The sequence below is a fragment of the Megalobrama amblycephala genome, linkage group LG5, assembly GCF_018812025.1.
Source record: "Megalobrama amblycephala isolate DHTTF-2021 linkage group LG5, ASM1881202v1, whole genome shotgun sequence".
In the NCBI taxonomy this organism is placed as follows: domain Eukaryota; kingdom Metazoa; phylum Chordata; class Actinopteri; order Cypriniformes; family Xenocyprididae; genus Megalobrama; species Megalobrama amblycephala.
This window is the reverse complement of record NC_063048.1, coordinates 20269406-20290396: the sequence shown is the minus strand read 5'-3', so window position 1 is coordinate 20290396 and position 20991 is coordinate 20269406. Positions and strand designations below refer to the sequence as shown.

General features: G+C 36.9%; 1 protein-coding gene across 3 annotated transcripts in view; it reads right to left on the bottom strand.

Moving 5' to 3' along the window:
- The window catches only part of peli1b (pellino E3 ubiquitin protein ligase 1b), a 33962-nt gene extending 19530 nt beyond the window's left edge, over window positions 1-14432 (bottom strand). Inside the window, exons 1-2 of one of the 3 annotated variants that reach the window (XM_048191118.1) lie at window positions 14013-14432; window positions 5943-5979 (exon numbers count right to left, since the gene is read on the bottom strand). The gene's annotated coding sequence lies outside the window, so the exon portion shown is untranslated. Of the gene's footprint in view, window positions 1-5942; window positions 5980-10060; window positions 10176-14012 lie in introns of those variants that run through there. The other 2 variants (XM_048191119.1, XM_048191120.1) reach the window with 2 other exon arrangements.
- Window positions 14433-20991: the final 6559 nt, after the last annotated feature.

Below are 20991 nucleotides of genomic sequence, written 5' to 3'. Positions count from 1 at the left end.
AACCATAGCAGCTTGTCTTCATTTCCACAACTTTACTCCAATATGGACTCTTCAGATGATGCATGAAGCATGATGTGATTTCACTATAAAGCTGAATCAGATTCCCACTGAATTCAATTTAAAGCAAGCTTCACCATTAAAATCACTCATACTTAACCCTAACTCCAAGTATTACATTTTACAGTGTTGTTTTAGTATTTATCCCTCTCTCACTTCCTTATACGACCTCTGAAGAGTCATAGGGCTGGAGACTATCCCAGTAGCCTAGTCCAAAGGCAGGGGAAAACACCATGAACAAGTGGCCAGTCCATTCCAGTATTCTACTGTAGTTAGGGATATTTGGATCAAGTTTTTTGTGCCCCCGATCCAAGTCATTGAATATTGAGTATCTGTCGGTAAGGAGTCCTGATCCGATACTTGCATTTTCCTTAAGTTATTAAAGTTATTAAAGACCCCCTGTGGTGAAAATCAAATTTTTAAATGTGGTGTTTTTAATATGCTTTAAGACAAACCATGCGCAAATTCTTAAAGGTGCCATCGAATGTTTTTTTTTTTTACAAGATGTAATGTAAGTCTAAGGTGTCCCCTGAATGTGTCTGTGAAGTTGCAGCTCAAAATACCCCATAGATTTTTTTTTAATTAATTTTTTTAACTGCCTATTTTGAGGCATAATTAGAAATGCGCCAATTCAGGCTGCGGCCCCTTTAATTGCTCACGCTCTCCGCCCCCTCCCGAGCTCTCGACTCTATCACTGCATAAACAAAGTTCGCACAGCTAATATAACCCTCAAAATGGATCTTTACAAAGTGTTCGTCATGCAGCATGTCTAATCGCATAAGTATAGTATTTATTTGGATGTTTACATTTAATTCTGAATGAGTTTGATGGTGCTCCGTGGCTAACGGCTAAAGCCGGGGACACACCTAACGATTAGCTGAAACATTCTAAGACTGAACTGAACACACATATCGATTATTTCCTTCGACGGGAGCCGATTTATATACTCACACATGGAATTTGAACACCAACTGTAATCGCAGACTGAACGCAACTGGCTCTGACTGGATGCGTTTGAGCGTGATCAGTCATAAGTATCAATTTACATTCATAATCGGCCTTACAATCGTTAAGTGTGTGCGCAGCTTAATGCTACACTGTTGGAGAGATAAAGAATGAAGTTGTGTTTATGAATTATACAGACTGCAAGTGTTTAATAATGAAAATAGCGACGGCTCTTGTCTCCGTGAATACAGTAAGAAACGATGGTAAATTTAACCACATTTAACAGTACATTAGAAACATGCTAACGAAACATTTAGAAAGACAATTTACAAATATCACTAAAAATATCATGATATCAGGGGGGGGGGGGTTATCCTGGTATATTTTTCTGTTGATATGAAATATCGGGTACATTTAGCAATATAGTGGGTGAATATGATGTAAATTATGTTGTCATGATGAACTATATACCTTTCTCCACTGACATTTTAAGTTGTTCAAAGCATTTCTAAGGATACTGATTTTTAGAAGACAGACTGAGATGATGAACGGGAACAAATGTTTTGTGTAACATTAGCAACACATTATTAGCTGATTGATAATGTAGTCAAGCAAAAAGCTAATCATATTTATTACCATTATGTGTCTGATATTGTAGAGAGCAATGTATAAAACACATTACCATTCTGATAAATCAACTTGTAGGCGACCCTGTATTATTCACTCTTCCACTTCTCCTTCTGAACCATTTTTTGGTTCAAACATATATGGCTGAATTAAACCAGTATTTCCACTTGCCATTGCGCAGTGTTTACTACAGTAAAGTTGATCGAGTGGATCAGGATTGTGTGATTCTGAGCTTGTGTGCTAATCTGCATATTCACTGATCTGCATATATTAAAGGTGCCCAAGAATGCTTTTTCACAAGTCTAATGCTTTTTAAGTCTAAGGTGTCTCCTGAATGTGTCTGTGAAGTTTCAGTTCAAAATACCTCATACATTTTTTTAAATTAATTTTTTTAACTGCCTATTTTGGGGCATCATTAACAATGCACTGATTTAGGCTGCGCCGCCCCTTTAAATCGCGTGCTCCCTGCCACACGAGCTGTCGACTATATTACAGCGCATTTACAAAGTTCACACAGCTAATATAACCCTCAAATGGATCTTTACAAGATGTTCGTCATGCATGCTGTATGCATGCTTCGAATTATGTGAGTAAAGTATTTATTTGGATGTTAACGTTTTATTCTGAGTGAATTTGAGGCTGTCCTCCGTGGCTAACGGCTAATGCTACACTGTTGGAGAGATTTATAAAGAATGAAGTTGTGTTTATGAATTATACAGACTGCAAGTGTTTAAAAATGAAAATAGCGACGGCTCTCTTGTCTCCGTGAATTCAGTAAGAAACGATGGTAACTTTAACCACATTTAACAGTACATTAGCAACATGCTAACGAAACATTTAGAAAGACAATTTACAAATATCACTAAAAATATCATGTTATCATGGATCATGTCAGTTATTATTGCTCCATCTGCCATTTTTTGCTATTGTTCTTGCTTGCTTACTTAGTCTGTTGATTCACCTGTGCACAGATCCAGACGTTAACTGGCTGCCCTTGTCTAATGCCTTTTATAATGTTGGGAACATGGGCTGGCATTATGCAAATATTGGGGCGTACACCCCGACTGTTACGTAACAGTCGGTGTTATGTTGAGATTCGCCTGTTCTTCGGAGGTCGTTTAAACAAATGAGATTTATATAAGGAGGAGGAAACAATGGAGTTTGAGACTCAATGTATGTCTTTTCCATGTACTGAACTCTTGTTATTTAACTATGCTGAGGTAAATTCAATTTTTGAATCTAGAGCACCTTTAAATGAAGTGGGTGTAGAGTTACATTCAAGCCATTTCAAAGGCATGAAGTCATTTTTTCACAGGGAAACAAAAATTTAAAATTTAATTTAAATATGTAATTTTTATGAGTTTGATGATTGACTACAGGGGGAAAATCAATACAATGTAGACAGAGCAGTGCAGAGACTTTCTCGGGGACAGGGGCTCAAAAGTAAAAAAAAAAGACATCTTTCACTACAGAGTAATTCCAACATAATTATTACTAGAGAAAATATATTTATACGCCATAGTATACCACACACAGTATATAGATAAGATAGATATGATAGGGTAAGATGATAGGATAAGGTAAGATATTGGTTGAAGTAAAAATCTGTTACAATGGTAGACTTTGTAAACAGACTCAATGATCAACTGTCAATGGACTGTATGGTCAGACTGTATGCACAATAAACAGAATAACTGTAAATAAATTACTTTCGAGTGATTCGTTACAAAAGAGAGCCTCAGATATGCTAAACACGGAAGCCCGAAAATGCGTGTGTGACACACTAGAACAGACCTCATTCATGCACCCAAATTGAGCTGCTTCTTTTTCTTTTAATGGCACCTACTACAGGACACCTGCACGACAGCTTAGAAGAGCTGACACCGATCGGTAAAAAATAAATAAATAAATAAATAAATAAATAAATAAATAAATAAATAGATCAGCTCGGGACATCCCTAAATATAGTATCTATTTATATTTTTATATTTTCAGTTTTGATTTTGTTATGTGCTCTTCTATATTTCTATTTATTTAAGTTTTAAGTTAGGTATTTTAGTATTTAAATTATTTCAAACTTATTTTATTTTGGTTACTTGCCAAGGCAACAAGTTTTTCATCTAATAACTGTATTTTATTTCAGATTCATTTCAATTAATAAAAATGATTTTAATAGTTGTAGTTAACAACAACTCATCCTGCAGTGTTTGCACAGTAGATGTGAATGATGTAATGAGGTTTGAGGAGAGGTCACCACTCAGAAAATGTAAACTCTAAGGCATCATCACATCACATCATCACAATCCCAGAATGCACTGAAACAAGCTCAATGAAAACATTATTAACTGTCCTTAATTTTTTCATACTGTACATTATAATTTTGTGATGCCAAATTCTCGTCTGGCATTTAAAATGGATTTTTTAAAAAATATTTACACAAAATAATAGTACAGAATTTTATTTCTCATAGCAGTTAGAGATCTGTTAGGCCAAATATCACACAGACTGGAAGTTTCCTTTGACATGATTGTGTACAAATCCAGACAGCTTTAATTCGTCTGTGGTCGACCATGCGGGTGCGTATCACTCGTCTGTTCTTCTGCTGTGAAGCAGATGCACACCCAACATGCTCCACTTCAAACTCCCGTCACTCACATGTGGTGCTTGTGTATCCCACAGATCAGTTGCCCATGCTGGATGCAGATGTGTCCCTCCCCTCTGGATTCTAACTTCTCATTTCAACTTCCTTCTCTACTCTTGGATCTATTTTAGACCACAGATGCCACCGATACATCTCCTTAATTTCTTGGTGGGAACGGTTTAAGCTTCCACATCCTACCTACTTATGAAAGGAGTTTTCCTCGCCGTTAGGCTATAATTCAGACCTCCCCTGACAGCAAAGTGACTCTATAACCTGCGATCGTGATTCAGCTAGAGTCTTAAAATTCTCATTTTAATCACAGAGGTGGCACCTTTTTCTCACAAGAGCTCTTAAAAGGGAAACTCCTACAGAAAGGCGGTTCTTTCCTTTGAATCTGAGTTTTTGGTGGGTTTTTTTGCACATGGGAAATTCTTTTTCTCCCACTTTTGAATATGTAAAACTGACTTATTGATTGCTAAGCTTTTGGTACAGACTGAGTTTGGTTTTATTTGCTCTTTTTAATGCAGTAAAATCAGCTGGACTCTAATGAGCTTTTTCAATTGTGTATTGTGTCTGTTTGTATGTGTCTGAATGCATGCGGGTTGTTTTTTAGGGTGTTGTCATGAGTTGTATGGGAGTTGTCTGAACACATAAGTGGCTTCAGGCTGTGTACCTGAACTCACACACATCTCTAAAGTCTGACAAGCTTTGCAGACAATAGCATATCAGTGTTCCTAAACTGTATAAAATTTGTAGAGGAATGGAAACCGCTCATCACGTGTTTACAGTTCCAACTGTAACGGTATTATGTTCTGGGATTAAGGGTTCATATCATATTCCTCATAGTCTGAAACCATGAAAGATAAAGGAAGGGATTTATCCATTCACATCATCATTATTTTTTTTTTAATAATGCCTCCCCTGCCCTCCAGCAACCTGTGGCTTACTTGAGATCACAGCAGTTTGCAAACAATGATCCAATCAATACCTGATGGAGAAGTTCCTGCCCTTCATAGGAAAGAAAAGACAACTGCATTTTCCAGTTCATGCTGACTTAAAAGTAAACTGTTTACCAAAACTGTTTTGTGGTTGGCGTACAATTTGGCTAAAACAAGGTTGCCACGGAGGCAACATAACTTCTGGAACAGCAGGTATGTATGCAGAATGGTGCAAATGTCCTGAAAACAATACCAACATACTGAACAAGTCACAAAATCCATGAATCACTTTACAAGTAACTACAAAGACTGACTAAAAAATCCTAATGAACACATTACAAAAACATTCCACCATTAATGACTGGGCTGCACATGTGCTTTGATCAAAGTAAAACTTCTGAAAGGAAGCAGGTGACCTCCACCTGGGCAGGAACACCAGGCCTTACCAGATCACCACCTCTCCACCATGCTACACTGAAAACTATTTGAATCAATACAACGCTGTTGACCAAGGCAGATGAACAGCATCATCACAACAAAGAATTTGTGCTAAAGATGAAAGCGCAGATGGTGAAAAAGAGATAAGGTGAGATGAATCAGATATACAGGAGCTTGCCCTGCATGCATGCACAAGAATGCACAAGAAACACCATAAGTATCGATGCATCAAAAGTTGAAAACAAAGCATTTTTTAGGGGCAGTTGACCCAAAAATTTAATTTGTCATTTACTCACCCTCATGTCATTCCAATCCTGTATGGCTTGCTTTCTTCTGTGAAAGACAAAAGACAACATTTTGAAGAATGTTGATGATAACCAAACAGTTTTGGTTACCATTGACAAAATAACAGCGAGACATTTCTCAAATACCTTTTTACACTCTAAAAAATGATGGGTTAAAAATAACCCAAGTTGGATTAAATATGGACAAACCTAGCAATTGGGTTATTTTAACCCAGTGGTTGGGTTAAATGTTTGACCCAAGTTTTATTTAACTCAACTATTGTTTAAAAAAAAATACCATAATGCTTACTTAAAGGTGCCCTCGAATGAAAAATTGAATTTATCTTGGCATTGTTAAATAACAAGAGTTCAGTACATGGAAATGACATACAGTGAGTCTCAAACTCCATTGTTTCCTCCTTTTTTATATAAATCTCATTTGTTTAAAAGACCTCAGAAGAACAGGCGAATCTCAACATAATACAGACTGTTACGTAACAGTCGGGGTGTACGCCCCCAATATTTGCATATGCCAGCCCACGTTTCCAACATTATAAAAGGCATTAGACAAGGGCAGCCAGTATTAACGTCTGGATCTGTGCACAACCAAACCATCAGACTAGGTAAGCAAGCAAGAACAATAGTGAAAAATGGCAGATGGAGCAATAATAACTGACATGATCCATGATAACATGATATTTTTAGTGATATTTGTAAACGCGTTTATAATGATGCCCCAAAATAGGCAGTTAAAAAAATTAATTAAAAAAAATCTATGGGGTATTTTGATCTGAAACTTCACAGACACATTCAGGGGACACCTTAGACTTATACTACATCTTTTAAAAACATAATCTAGGGCACCTTTAAAATGAACCCAAAATAGTTTGGAAATTTACATCTATTAATATGTTTAATAAATGAACATTTATTAATAAGTTTAATAAATAATAAATAAAATGTAATAAAATAATAATAATAATAATAATAATAAAATATTCACCTTTTGGTTATTATTGTTGCCTCTAGTAATTATGTGTCTGATTTTGATTTTTAATTTCCAACCTGTTTTGGGTTCATTTTAAGCAAGCAATACAGTAATTTTTAAACAATAGTTGGGTTAAATAAAACTGCCCAGCAGGTTAGGCAAACATTTAACCCAACCACTGAGTCAAAACAACCCAATCACTAGGGGTTGTCCATATTTAACCCAACTTGGGTTGTTTTTAACCCAGCATTTCTAGAGTGCATGTTCCACAGAGGAAAAAAAAAAAAGTAATTAAGGTTTGGAATGAGGAACGATGAGGGTGAGAAAATGACAATTTTAGTTTTAGGTTGAAACTGTCCCTTTAAATACCACAGACAGATACATACACATCGGCAAAGAGTGGCTTTAAGTCACCTGAGACTTGCTGAAAAACAAAAATCAAAGCTTGAGAAAAATTTCAGCTAGGAACAACAGGCCTTTGAAGCAGCAAGAGAAACATCAAACGTTTCCTACATGCTGCTGTGAAACGTCTAAAACAGTTTTTTCTAGGGCAAGGGACAACCACTGACCCTACATATACACTTTGGAAAAGCAAGTGGGCGTCACTTTTTTTTTTTATGTGCTCCTTTTGTAGGTTATGCACCGCTGAACAAAAAAATCATGTTGGGTTTTCTGCAAATTACAGAATTTTGATTGAAATCAAAATATCAAACCAATTCTTGTTTTGGCACGATGAAGAGGATGTTGAACTACTGCTCAACACTCAATGAAAGATGAAAAGAGCAGACAAAAATTGATTAGCTTCGTGGGAAAGAAGCCTGTGGTCTGTGGCAATTCTCAACAATCAAACCCTGATGTATGAGAAAGTGATGATTAACTAGTGAGAACTAGCAAATCAACAGTCAGTGTTTAAAAAAAAAAGTGTTTCTAAAAAGGTGAAAACACAATTAACCTGACCATAACACACACTCCACAAGGCTGGTTAATCTCCAGAGTACCGTTTGGATCACACACACACTGCTTCTCAAAGGCCATTCACCCAGCACTGAGCTAGCTGCCTAATTGGCTTAAAGCTTTCTTTGAGGAACAAAGACAGGATGGAATCTGACTTAAACCGCATTTATAAAGTCTCAGCTCAATCTGTGTGTTTGCTTAATGGAGGATCAGAAGAAAACAAGCGCTCAGCTTCAAGCTTACCAACAAACAAACTGAGAGTGTAAGATGTGCATGGGGCGCCTCAGAGGTCAGGTGACAGATTTAGGTCTGTCACCAAGAATACAACCACAGTTTCAGCCAGCCAGCTCTCGAAGATTTCTTTGAATGTGTGTTTCAATTTAATTTGTGAGGTGAGGAAAAGGAGGGGTGTGCATTAACACACACACACACCCTCCTCTCCATCTGGTACCGATTACACCACAAAGGAAGAGACCTCTGCAATGCCCCACCCTCTTGTGCGCGCACAGGAACACATGAACATACCATGCAGGCTCTGGAAGTGAGGCAAAACTGAGTATCTTTTGGTACTAAAAATTGGCTCTCATGCATCTCACCTGCTGACCGAAAGTAACTTATCAACAGACATCATTTATATATTTAACATTTGAGATGTGACAATTCTTATGCAGAGCGACTCTTTGCTCCAAAACAATTGCCACAAAAAGCGAAATACAATGCAATTGTGAAAGGCAATTCTGTATTGAGAAACAATACAAAAAATTCTCATTAAAAGATGCAAAATAATGACTCCCTTCTGTCCTTCAGTTTCAGTAATAAAACATTTAATGTAAGTAGTTGACTATACAACATTTTTGTGGTCTAGCTTTTGAACACAGGAAAAGACATCAAATTGGGGTCAGTTGGACTCAAAACCTGCCTGTTTCCTTAAAGGGACAAAATTTCTGTCATTTTCTCACACTCATGTAGTTCCAAAGCTATATGACATTCACTTTTATGACTGCACTTATCCATTGTTTTTCCTATATAAATATGCACTAGATGGACATCTTTAACCACTACACTTGCTTGCCTTTCGTAGTCTCTCGCACATGACATTCTAAAAACACAGCGCTCAAGGTAATAAGTTTACATTATATATATATATATATAAAAAAAACAAACACCATGACACTGCATTTTTTCCTCATTCTACTGCTCACATCTTGCGTTTTTTCAACAAAAAGGGGGCTATTCACAGAGAACATGTTTTTGCATTTAAAAACAAAAGACGCAAGGTAGTGGAACGAAAAAACGCAAGGTCTAGAGATGCGATTTTTGCGTTGATGCGACTTTAGCGTGAGCAAGTGAGCATCCTATTTTTTTCTGTGGCAATCTACCTGTCTAAAAAGCAGATAGTATAACATAAGAGTAGTAACTTTCACTGGAATCTGAATACAACTTTGCACACTTCAAACTTATAATATAAAATCAATGTTACCAAAAAACAGTCAGAGAAAGAGAGAGGAAGTGATATAAAAGTAAAGATAATTATCTAGGAACAAGAAACGGTTACGAACAACACTCAAGCTGGACGCGACACAGTGAAACGGCTTGCTTTCTTAAACGAGTACAGAGACAGATGGACGGAGGACAGGAGAGAGGAGAGGAGTGGCTGAGCTTCAATTTCAGGAGCTTTTTAATTATTCACTGAGATGAGAACTGAAACCAGAGAGAAACAAACAGACTGGATGGTGACAATGAACTAACCATGCAGACACAAACACATATGTACATGAAACCACAGAGAAACACATGGTATTGAGTCTCCATGCACTTGAGGTGATGTGTGCATGTCTGAAACGAAGGCTAGCCTTGCAAATACACATCTAAAGAAACACTTACGTAGAACACAATTCACTCTTCCAAGAAACTGTCAAATGATCCCAGTGATCTAGTAAAGTGGGGGATGCTCTTTAGATATGGTTGTCTAAACAGGAAACAAGTCATTCTTCAGAGCGGTCCATACGCTAATACTAATTTAAACACCAGTCAGCTGGGTTTTTTTAGATATACTTTAGAGCATTTCAAAAGAATCCCGTCAATGACGCAAGCACCAGATACTCTGTATGCCAGAGCTCATCGCTCAGCTTTGAGTGGCAGAGGCTGACCTCTCAGTCTCCATGACAATAACTCATTTACAGCTCACAGTGATCAGCTCTGGCTCTCCCCAAAGGAAGTTGAGGGGAACAGAGGCCTGTGATGGGGGTTGGTGTGTCCTTCAGGTCACATGACCAGTCTCATCTTTCACACACCACTCAGAATTTAGCTGCTCTAAGAAAAAAAAAAAAAAAAAAAAAAAGCGCACAGAAAGCGAGAGTCAGCAGGAAATATTATCAGAATCAGGTTTTGTACCGGAATTTAAATGGAGTTCAACAGATACACATGAGCAGAGATCATACTACCTATCAAAATACATACACAGTCTGAACAGGTGTGTACAAACAAACAAGTTACCTCTCTGAATCTGTCACCTTGACTACTATATTGAAAGGTTTGGGGTTGGTAAGATTTTTTTAATGTGTTTGAAAGAATTGTTTATTTGTTCAAAAATACAGTAAAACTGTGGCATTGTGAAATGTTAATACAATTTAAAATAACTATTTTAATATATTTTAAAATGTAATTTATTTCTGTGATGAAATAAAGCCATTACTCCAGTCTTCAGTGTCACATAATTCTTCAGAAATCATTCTAATAATAGCTTATTTGGTGCTCAAGAAACATTTTATTATTATCAATGTTAAAAACGGTTTCCACATAAACTGCACAACTGTGATAAATGTTTTTTGAATTCTTTCATGAATAGACAGTTCAAAAGAGCACCATTTATTTGAAGTAGATTTTTTTAATAATGATTAAAAAGTCTTTACTGCCACCTCCTTTTTAGACAAAACACCAGGAATAGTTTACTTTACTGAAAATGTAAACAGAACTTTAACCTAGCCGTTTAAAATATGTTATGCATAAATTTCCTCAGTTTTCAGGTGCTGCAACTACAAACAATCTCAAAGCATTGAAGTAGCCTGTCAGCACTGCCAAGCCTGTGAGAAAGAGAGAGAGCTCTTCCTGCTTCCTTTTCCTCTGAGGTGCCCACTGTCTGACCTAGTTTCCACAAGATACGTCATCCTCAAATCTTGTATAGACTCAACAAAGTGGCCAAAAGAGAGTCCTGACTAAGAATATATAGCTTTATGTTCATTAGTAAACAACCATTCAAAAAAAAATTATATCTGTAAGACTTTACATTATTGAAAGAAGTAGCTTATGCTCACCAAAGGATGATTTTTTTTTTTTTTTTTTAAATCAAAACTACAGCAAAAACAGTAATACTATAAAATAGAATTACAATTTAAATTTAGCAAAACTGAATTTTAATCACACGATCCTTCAGAAATCATTTTAATATGCTGATTTGGTGCTCAAGAAATATTTTTTTATTATTAAAAGCACACTTATTGAAAATAGAAATATTTTCTTGCATTTTAAGCGTCTGTCATTTTTGACAATTTAATTAATCCTTTTTGAATAGTATTAATTTCTTTTTTTAACTTACTTGGCCCAAACAGTAATGTATATCTTTATGTTTGTGAAATAATTAATCTGATAAAACACATTGCATTTGTGTAGATCCAGATGATGCTGTACTGTACACGTGGGCCAACAACTCAGTTCCAATTAAATAAATACACAATCAGCAGTTAAAGAGGTCAAAGGTCTCCGGGGGCACTACTTCAATGCGGACGTTTGGCACAGTTTCCAAAAAAGCACCGTGCTCATTCTTCAAACAAATGCATATCACTGGAACGTATAAGGTACGGTGATCAATCAAAAAGTGGGCGACATCTTGCACAATTTCACATGGGTTTTATCACCTTCAAAGATTTGTGAAACCCACACAACACTGGATGAGTTTCTCATTATTGAGAAAAAAAAAATGGTGACAAGCAGGTGGAAGTTATAGATTCACTGACTACTGATATTTTAAGAGGAATTTACTTCAACGCTGTGTTCTGATGCCTCCCTAAAACTGCTTTGCAAGATCTATTCCCAAACATAGGCTTAATAACCAGAAAATTAATCATAATGACAGCAAGACAACTTTGAGAGAAGATCAAAGCAAAACAGCAAATAAAAAGTTAAACTGCATTTTGCAATCTTTAATAGAGATTGACGACTTGGCTCAGGAACCAATTCCGGCTTAGAGACATCACACAGTTTCACAGATATCTGATCTGCTGCAAACAGACCAGAGCTCAGCATTAGAGTGCTGCTGATCCAGGAACAGTTTTTCGCAATTAACGCCACTGCACTGGATAAGAAGCAGCTACTAAAAATGAATCCTAGACCAGCAGTCTCACCAGAAGACACTGAAAGCGATACAGACGGAGATCATTTTACACTACAGCAGAGTCAGTGCGGCTTCTTTGCTTGAGGGTATTCATGTAATACACGTTACATAAGGTGACGTGTTCACAAAGACAAACGGCATACTCAAATCACCAGTACAGCAAAAAATACAAAGCCCAAAGTGTTGAGTGGTAACCTTTGCTCTTGTTTAAAGGAAAGGCTGGAAATGAATCCCTGGTCATTTATCAAGGCAAAACAAACACAGGAGGAACAATATTCTCTCTCACCAGTAACTTTTTATCCACAAATAAGGAACTTTACCTCTGATAGGATAGAAAACGACACCATTGTATTGTCAGCATCAGGAAGTTCTCCAACTAAGATGCCCAAAGTTTATCTAACATAGCACAAACCTGAAATCACTCAAAAGGTATTCAAACCACACACACACACACAAAACGGATCCAAAAAGATTTGGACCTTCAGATCGGGGTTGTCCACAATTATTGTTGGATTTGATTTCAAACCAATTTAAATTTAAACAAATCTAATACTAAGTTGATTTCAACTAAAGACAAAGTTAAAAATTCAGATAAATCCCTGGAAATGTATTATGTAAAATTTTACATAATGCACAATTATACATCATTAAAGATTATTTTGGCTTTGTCATGTAAGCATCATAAGCTATGCAAATGCATTAAAATGGTACTCTACACATGTTTTTACAGGGCAGGCTTACAATGAAACATTCAAATTGTGTACAGTCACTCTATTCACCTGACAAAAGTAGTTTTCCAAACTTCAGCACACTTTAGACAGCTGCAAGTTTATCATTTCATCACCATGCATGAATGTGATAGCAGAAACAATGGTGTACAGTAAATGTTGACATAAATAACAGTAAATGTTGAATTAACGCATGTTCATCCATTGATTGTTCTAATAAATAATTCAGATGTGGCACAGCACCGGCTGGTACCAAAAAAAAAGGGGGGGGGGGTGATTGACATCCTGACGTCAGCACGGGAACGGGACAAAGGCAACATTGGGTCGGAACAGATGCTCGGTCTGCCTATGCAAATGACTCTGAGCGTTTAAATACATCAGCAAAGAACAATGACACGTCTGTAACGAGCCCACAAAAGCCAATGCAAATTCTGCCCATAAAGTATATGGAGTGCACTGCTTTCTCAATTAGTATAAATCTCCATTGTCTATGCAAACACATCAAAATGAAAATGAGGGCTTCTTGTCATTCACTGGACTTGACTGCTAGGTTATTCTTGGACATGTCGAGTATGCATGAACAGTTGTGAAGTTAGTGGCTAAAACACAAGACGCAAAGAAATATCACAGAATACCTAGAGAAACATATAAATATAACTAAATGACACCTCCTTGCTCTGCTAAATGATACATGTAAATGTACTTCAGTTACAGATATTTATTCTTAGCTTTTAGAAAAGCAAAACATATATATGCCAGTATATTTGATAGACTGAAACAATACCAGGCATAAATAAGCTGAGCATTTACTGAATGATTAAATAAAAACAATATATTGTTTAACTAAAATGAGTATTAGGATTAAAGTCAACATGATAACCAGAAGATTTACAAACAAAAAAAATATATATATATAAAAGTCAACGTAGCTGAAAACAAGTCAGAATAAGAGGAGAAATAAATGCTATTTTATAAAACAACAGCATCGTTGTTTATTTTTCTAGTGAATATGAGGTACTCACGGCGGTGCTGGTGTGTTTTCTCTCCGAGGCACGAACAAAGAGCTGCTTCGTTAGCCCAGGTTTAGCTACAACTGCTGCCTGACTGAATAAATTATTAAATAAAATAAATAAAAAACAGAATAATGGATGAGGAGCTTCTATAAGGGCACGCGAGGCTAACTTGCTAACAAAGGCAGGTGTTGAGACTTCTCCTCTAAATTCAAACAAAAATATTTTTTTCTGCCGTTGTATGTGCTGTGATCCCAGACAGTCTCGGGCTCGGAAGAAGAACAGAGGAATGAAATTAAAAATATATATATATGCCTGTAAAATGGTGTTGTCCGCCCGCTGCTTCTAGAGAGACTGTAAACAGACGGAGGTGTTTTGTGTTGTAGTGGCTCGAGACTAGATGAGCGGAGAAAAAACCTGCCGCGTCACTGATCGGGGGAATTGTGGGTAATGTAGTTCTCAGCACTGAGCCAGTCAGAAGACCAAACACAAAGTTACTGGATTAGGTCGACAGTCGACTAGCACATGTACTGTATCTTTACAGCAAATCTCACAAACAATCACTGTTTTGTATCACATTTTAAAGAGCGAGGATTTAAAGGGGTCGCAGCCTGAATCGGTGCATAGTTAATGATGCCCCAAAATAGGCAGTTAAAAAAATTAATTTAAAAACATCTATGGGGTATTTTCAGCTGAAACTTCACAGACACACTCAGGGGACACCTTAGACTTACATTACATCTTGTGAAAAAACATTCTAGGGCACCTTTAAAACGTTATATGCATATATATACATATTTGCTTGATTTCATTGTAGGCTATATATTTAATTAAATACAGCATATTATTATTATTATTGGCATGTTTATTTATTCGTTTATGAATTTATACATTTCTATTTAGGCTATTTGTAGCATTTTAGTTCTTTGAAATCTGAATCAAGTGTTGCCCTTGATTAACTTGTCATCAAAGACATTTGTGTTGTTTCCTGTTTTTCAATACTGCCTTATTTTGGAATGTATTATTGGAAAGGCAAATGAAACGTGATTCAACAATCAAGAACTTCTCTAACGCCTTTAACAAAAACAAGTTTAGACAATTTTCATGAGTAATAACAGCGAAGAGGAAGAATGTTATGTGATTGTTCTTTATGGGTTATGAATGCATAATGTTGCCCATCATTAGCCATCCTGGTTAATTTTAATGTTAATTTTAAATTAATTCACAGTGACGATACACAGTCACAGCCCATTTCATATAGACAGTGCTACTAGAGGAAAACCATATATATATATATATATATATATATATATATATATATATATATATATGTTTTGATATTTTGTAATTCTGTATTAGGAGTGTTACTAACATTCAGTGCATGAAAGTGTGTATGGCTCCAAAATATCTTTAACCCCTAAACTGTGTCTATAAGGGGACAAGTCTCAAATAATGTTTGTAAGTGTGTATTTTCTGTTATTATGTATTACAATGGCAAGTAGGATTATTATGAGACACTGGAAGAATTGAAAGAGTGGGCCAGTGCAGTGGTAGATATTGCATCTTATGAGTCTATGCTTAATCGAGTCAATGGTGTTAGAGAGGAGGGGTTGTCTCCTTGGGAATAGTTCTGGACACATATTACAGAAAGGTCTCAAAATGAATAGACAACCATTTTGTGTTTTGTCTTGTACTTTATTTTATTTCATGGTCAACATGTGCCTGTAGAAATCTGTAACCCTGTATTATTATTGTAATATTGTCCTTCTGTTAATGATTAACCTTCAAAAAAGCAATAAAAACTTAAATTAAAAGAAAATATTTTAGTTATTGTGCATGTTTCTGCTGTCAAGGAGATGTATGTCTCATCAACTGCTTAACTTACTCAAAGCAATCACACAATCTCTCTGTCACCAACCCTTTTCTGAAATGGGGCTTTCCTTGCGCTTAAAAAGCAGACACATTATGACTAGTCCATGACGTTCAGAAGAGAGGTGATTTAACAGTGCCATATAACTCAGCGTTTGGGAAAGAGTTTCCAGTACAGGTCGGTTTGTTCAGACATGATCTGGTAGTATCCTTACATCCACCTTCAACTCTAGCCCAAGCCTGCTCATAGCTCATAGCAATGTTGTGAAAACAGTGAAATGTTGGCACAAGTCATGTGATGAAATACTTATCATTTTATTACGGTCCGAAAACAATGTAAGCCAGATGGATCAACAAAATAACTAGCAAACATTACACATTTGCAGAAACTTTTGCTGCACTGTGGTTGTGGTTTGTCAGTGCACACAAACATGTACATGCACACATATCACATTAGCTGTGGTGTAGATTAAAATCTGCTTAAATCTGATGACTGTGTTTATGTTGCCATGGCAGCTACGCTGACACCTCACACTTACATTTCTACAATTCTCACCTGATGCACTCTCTTTTTCTTTCACTCTCTTTTACTTTTGCCACAGAATAAAAAATAAAAAGGTAAACGCAAATTTACGTTTATATCTAATTATCTTTTGGATAGTTTTACTGGCAGTGTTTATAAATGCAGGAAAGATGTCCCTGTTTCCTCATATGATGGTGACTACAACATTGCAAATGACTCCAAAGGCCAAATGTTTTATCTGAAAGGTGATTTGCTTTTTAGTGCGGCCTTGATAAGATTAAATGAACGAATGAGGCATTTATATAGTGCTTTACTGTACACCCAAAGCAATTTACAGTCATATCAGTGGTCTCTTCTCACCCATCACTAGTGTACAGCACCCACTTGGTTGATGCGACGGCAGCCACAAAACACACTACCAGTGCTATCACAAAGACACTGGCTATAGGTGGAGAAGAGAAAGCGATAGAGCCAATTCAAAGGAGGTCATGTTTTATAAAGGCCAATGGAGGGAATTTGGCCATACCTACTCTTTACGAGAAGTGCCATGGGATTTTTATTGACCACAGAGAGGCAGGACCTTGGTTTTACATCTCATCCGAAGTAGATTCTCTCTCTTAAAAACATAAAAGCTGTGCTGGACAGAGAACGAATAAGGTGAGCTGAGGAGAAACATATAACAGTGTGACAGCAGCATTTGATTGAATCAGAACACTCAGGCTTAACCAAATATTAGATATCCAAACTGCCCAATTTGGATTAGATATCCAAATTGTTGTCTTGGATGTCATGGTGACTGTAACCTGTCACATGCTGGGTGTAGAAATAAAGAAAAGTTGGCAGGATCAAGATGCAGCATCTACTTTTATTGGAAACAAACTCAAAGAAGCAAAACACTAAGGGCATGTTTACGCCACAATGATGTACTAAGGTTTTTTCTTTGTTTTGTTTTTTATGAACAATTAACTAACAGTGGATCTGCGAACATGACTAGATACGCTGTAGCCTGTTATTCATGTCAGTCTTCACTTTGTAAAAAAACTATGTTCCTGTAGACTGAACACAAAATACGCATGCACATAACGCTTTAAAGACGCACTAGAATGTTTTTTCACAAGATGTAATATAAGTCTAAGGTGTCCCCTGAATGTGTCTGTGAAGTTTCAGCTCAAAATACCCCATAGATTTTTTTTTTAATTAATTTTTTTAACTGCCTATTTTGGGGCATCATTAACTATGCACCGATTCAGGCTGCGGCCCCTTTAAATCCTTGCGCTCCCCGCCCCCGAGCTCACGACTCTAAAACAGTGCATAAACAAAGTTCACACAGCTAATATAACCCTCAAATGGATCTTTACAAAATGTTCGTCACGCATGCTGCATGCATACATCGGATCATGCGAGTATAATATTTATTTGGATGTTTATATTTGATTCTGAGTGAGTTTGAGGCTATGCTCCGTGGCTAAAGCTAACATTACACACTGTTGGAGAGGTTTATAAAGAATGAAGTTGTGTTTATGAATTATACAGACTGCAAGTGTTTAAAAATGAAAATAGCGATGGATCCGTGAATATAGTGATAAACGATAGTAACTTAAACCACATTTAACAGTACATTAGCAACATGCTTACGAAACATTTAGAAAGACAATGTACAAATATTGTGTATCCTGTATTGTAACAGGATCATGTCAGTTATTATTGCTTCATCTGCCATTTTTCGCTATTGTCCTTGTTTGCTTACCTAGTCTGATGATTCAGCTGTGCACATCCAGACGTTAATACTGGCTGCCCTTGTGTAATGCCTTGAACATGGGCTGGCATATGCAAATATTGGCATACATATTAATGATCTCGACTGTTGTGTAACAGTCGGTGTTATGTTGAGATTCGCCTGTTCTTCGGAGGTCTTTTAAACAAATGAGATTTACATAAGAAGGAGGAAACAATGGAGTTTGAGACTCACTGTATGTCATTTCCATGTACTGAACTCTTGTTATTCAACTATGCCAAGGTAAATTCAATTTTCAATTCAAGGGCACCTTTAACATTTTCAGAAATCCACATTTTTGTAGTTTACATTGAGACAATGACGGTATCGTTTTCAAAAACTTGCACTTTGCATTTTCAGGCCCCCTGTTGTCATGTAAATGAACTGCCAAAATGTATACAAAGTTTTTAGTTTTTTAGTTGAAAACGGTGTCATGTAAACAAGCTCCTCAGAACACAAGAACATGAAGGACTGTGAACAGAACAATCTTGACGAGGACAGAACAATGAACTGAAGGAAACACAGGGCGTAAATACAAGAGCAAACTAATTAATGAAAAGAACATCAGGTGTGACAGATAATCAAACAATGAGTAGCTGAAAACTAGGTCACAGAACAAAGACGTGTGATAAAACCATCCAAAACTGAAACAAACACAGAAAACAAACATAAAACAAACACAGATAATCCCTGACAGTAACTATGTATGAAAATATATTTACAGAATGCTTAAATGTGAAGAAACAAATCTGAAGAATAACAAATACTTTATTCAAGATCACCTGCATGGAGCTTGTTTCAAAATGGCAGCTAAAAATTCTTAAAATCAAAAGAGAATGCAAATAAAGAATATGTACAGTTCTGTCTCATGCTCAAAAAATTAAAGGAACACTTTTTAATCAGAGAATAGCATCAAGTCAGTTAAACTCCTGGGATATTGATCAGGGGTGCGTTTCCCGAAGCAAACTATGGTCGCAAGTTCTGTCATTACCAGTAGAGTTCAATGGGACTTGCAACCATAGTTCACCAATGATGCTTTCGGGAAACGCACCCCTGGTCAGTTAAATAGCAGAGTTTCAGCTGCTTTGCTGTTAATGAAATTAACAACAGGTGCACTAGATGGGCAACAATGAGACAACCCCCCCAAAACAGGAATGGTTTTACAGGTGGAGGCCCTGTGCCCTGTGCTCACTGCCTAGCACCGTGGAGCTCGATTGGTATTTGCCATTGAACACCAAAATTGACAGGTCCACCACTGGCTGGAGGAGGCATATCCATGGAGGGACGCACAGACCTCTACAGTCACGCTGACTGCCATTAGGTATCGGGATGAAATTCTTGGACCCATTGTCAGAACCTACGCTGGTGCAGTGTTCCTTGTGAACGACAACGCCCTGCCTCATGTGGCGAGACTATGCAGGCAGATCCTGGAGGATGAAGGAATTGATACCACTGAATGCCCCCCACTCTCGCCTGACCTAAATCCAATAGAACACCTCTGGGACTTTATGTTTCGGCCCATCCAATGCCACCAGGTTGCACCTCAGACTGTCCAGGGTAGTGTTTCCCAAAAGCATCGTAAGCCTAAGTTCATCGTAGCTCCACTGGTGGCAATGGATAATCAACTTAAGCTTATAATGCTTTTGGGAAATGCTGCCCAGGAGCTCAGTGATGCCCTGTTCCAGATCTGGGAGGAAATACACCAGGACACCATCCGTCATCTCATTAGGAGCATGCCCTGACATTGTCAGGCATGCATACAAGCATGTGGGGGCCATAAAACTACCATTTAGAGATAATGGACTAGTCATCTGTAGGTTGATAATTTTCATTTCCATCAAACAATGTGGCATCCTTTCGTTCTTAACACATTACCCAGTCCATATCAATATATCCAGCTTGATATTTTTCCCCATTGAGATCTGATGTGTTTTCAAAGTGTTCCTTTAATTTTTTTGAGCAGTGTATTTTATATAAAATAATGATGAGCTTCAGTAGATTCTCTCTCAGAAGTCATTTCATTTTTTTACCCTCCTAAATCCAAACCTGCCCTAACACAGCAGTGAGACACTGGCAAAGAATCTATTTATAGACTTTGATTTCACTGGGTGAGTTGCTGGTGATGATGTCATCTAGTCACTTAGACACTATACTTAGACACCAAACACTGTTTTACAACCGTTTTCTATTTTACAACTGGTTTCTATACCGTTTACATTCTTGATATAGTTATTCAACCACTGTGGTTCCATGAAAAGTTTCTCGCATAATGATAAAGTTGAGAGGGAAATTTATGTATTATGTTTATTAAACCAGAATATTGAATATTTTGCCCAAAATTTACTGCAGTTTTTTTTTTTTTTTTTTTTTTTTTTTTTTTAAATATTTTCTCAAACAGATAAGAACACTTTACAATCTATTTTTATCAGCTGACTTCCAGTAATGAGTCAGCTGTATTTCATGACTTTGAATGGGTGTGGTGTTTGATTTCCTGTAATGAGTGACGTCTGATATGGGAGAATGGTTATTTTTCCAGTCATTCCTAGAACAGAGGGAAGTTTTAACTTGTTCTTAGAAGTTTCCTTGGTTTCTGACAGAGAAATGAGGCAATTCAATGGGAATTAGCTATTTTGTTTTCAAAACACGTTACACAATCTTCCATACCTGTTGCACAAAAGCTGAAAGTTCAGCGCTACGGGCTAACATTACGTCAGCAGCTTGGATGATTACCTGACGTAATGCATCTGATCCTGACCTCGCTTGCCTCACCGGCCATATTCACATAAGTACATATTAGATACAATTAATACTAGAAGCCAGATGGA